Source organism: Schistocerca piceifrons, chromosome 3, assembly GCF_021461385.2.
Source record: "Schistocerca piceifrons isolate TAMUIC-IGC-003096 chromosome 3, iqSchPice1.1, whole genome shotgun sequence".
NCBI lineage: Eukaryota > Metazoa > Arthropoda > Insecta > Orthoptera > Acrididae > Schistocerca > Schistocerca piceifrons.
The window spans coordinates 264294129-264296567 of NC_060140.1; the positions used below are offsets into that span (position 1 = coordinate 264294129).

General features: G+C 53.2%; 1 pseudogene; it reads left to right on the forward strand.

Moving 5' to 3' along the window:
- The first annotated feature begins 210 nt into the window (after positions 1-210).
- Positions 211-329, forward strand: LOC124790532 (annotated as a pseudogene).
- Positions 330-2439: the final 2110 nt, after the last annotated feature.

The following is a 2439-nucleotide window of genomic DNA, read 5'->3' on the forward strand; positions in this document are numbered from 1 at the left end:
AGGCGGTGCATCGAGCAGCTGTGTGACTCTCGCACGTGGCGGCGCGCCCGCCAGTTCGGGAGTCGTCTCCGAGACGCCGGGGCCGCACTCCGCGCCGTCCTCGAGGTGGAAGGACGTGCCTTGCGTCAAATGTGCCACCGAAAACGGCGATTGTGTGCGTTGGGAGAAGAGGCGAATGCGTCTTCGGTCGCGTGGCTACATTATAAGGATGCCAACGGCCATACCATGTTGAATACACCGGTTCTCGTCCGATCACCGAATTTAAGCAACATCGGGCCCGGTTAGTACTTGGATGGGTGACCGCCTGGGAACACCAATATCCGTCCGCCACTCAATGGTGGGTCGCATGTGAGAAACCGCAGATAAGGAAGACGCTGATAAGGCACAGTGCGGAAAAGGCTTTCTGGAGGAAGAGCACGGCAGACTTTTACACGCAGTGTCTGAAGGACGCACTCAACTGTCCTCCAGACGACGACCTGCTTCTCACGCGAGTCAAAGGAATAGCGTCGTCGTCCGCAGCCAGACACACGGCGCCACTGAAGATGAACCTGCCACACTGCACCACCTGCATAGAGAGAGGGAGAGGGCACAAAACAGACCTGTAAGGGAGCTTAGCGACGCAGCTGGCCGCAAAATAACAACTAGGAGGGACATGATGCGTCACATAGAAGATCACTTCTCTGAACTCTTCAAGGGTGATGTACCAGATGACGCAGAAACAGCAAAAATATTAGAAGAAACGCGCAGACGGCTGAACGACACCGATCGCGCTTTGCTGACGGAGGCCGTGTCTGCGGATGAAGTCAGAGCCGTCCTCAAAACTTGCGCCAACGGCAAAGCTCCAGGAGCGGACGGATTACCGTCAGAATTCTACGCCACCTGTTGGGACAAAGAAGGTGTAATAATAACTGAAATTGTCAACGAAATTCTGGACGGGAAGGAGATACCACCTCCGTTCCTGGAAGGGACCATCACTCTGATACCGAAAACTAAGGCGCCAAAAACGTTAACAGACTTGCGCCCAATTACCCTCCTAAATGCGGACTACAAGCTCTCCGAGCGAGCAGTACTTCCGTGTGCGACTGGGCCGGCGGCGCCTCGCGTGTCGTCTGTCTTCTGCCTAGCGGCTGCATTTCATCAAGTCCGTAAGTTATGGAAAGTTTCTGTGATGATAGTGAAGAACGCCAAAATAACGTGCAATGCGAATTCGATAGTTCCGTCGGAAAACCGTCAGCTTTCGAAATTCATCGTTGGATACTCGAGGAATTGTGTTTGTCGACCGATGACGTTCTCGGTGTTCAGTTTGACACTTTTATCAATTCCGTGTTTTTGAAGTTAAAGACTCCAGAATTGTGTGTTACCGTTGTAAATGTTAATGACGGTGTCCGTAAATTTAGACATCTAGACGGTCGCATTAGTAACGTGACTATTCTCATGGCGGGTTTGGCCTTCGAAATGTTCGTGTGTTTAACTTGCCTTTCGAAATCCGGAATGACACATTATCTCGTCATTTGCGGCCGTACGGGACCGTGCTATCTGTAATTAAAGAGAAGTGGTCCTCCGCCTATGTTTTTCAAGTTGAAAATGGCGTGAGGAGTGTAAAGATGGTCGTACGACAACATATTCCGTCCTTCTTGTTAGTTACCGGTCATCGTGCTTTTATAACCTATAGTGGTCAACCTCAGACGTGTTCCTTTTGCGGTGCTGTTGGTCATTACCGACAAAACTGCCCTAAACGCAGGCAGCCTGTTCAGTTGCCACGTGACGAAGTTTTAAGTGGGCCTTGTTTTGCTTCTGTTGCTGCAACAAGTTTAGGTTCCGCCCCCCCCGCACGTGTGCAAATCGCGGCCCCTCCCCCTGTACCGGCCGCCGCTGCCGACATGGATACGTCTGTTCCTGAAAGTGACTCTGTTTCTGCTTCTGTACCTCCTGTTGAGCCAACTTTGCTCGCGGCTGCGACTACTGTATCTGTCGCTCAAAAACCGGTAGTGGACATTGTCTCACCGGAATCCGTGCCGATGTCGGCCGAATTTGTTCCGCATACTGTCCCGGTTACGGAACCCGATAAATCGGCGGTTGTTCCTACTACCGTACCCGACAGTGTTTCTGCTACCAGTGCTGTTGTCGTAGAAAGTGAGGCTTTTACTGCACCTAAACCGCGTAGGGACCGGAATGTTGCTCGAGCTTCTGGCACACCACGTTTACGTAGTGCCAGTAGTTCTGCTTCATTTAATACGCGTGGTCTTTCGGACAAAAATCGGAGTCCGTCTCCAGTGGCGCGTTCTCCTGCCCCCCCTCAAGCTCGGTCGGTCGGGCAACCGTCCTCCCGACAACCGGCCACCCGCGCCGGCGTAGACCTCGGCCACCGTCCGTCTCAGGGAGGGGGCGGCAGGCGCCAGGCGAAAAAGCAGACCTCTTCCCGCACTCAGCCGGAGGGTG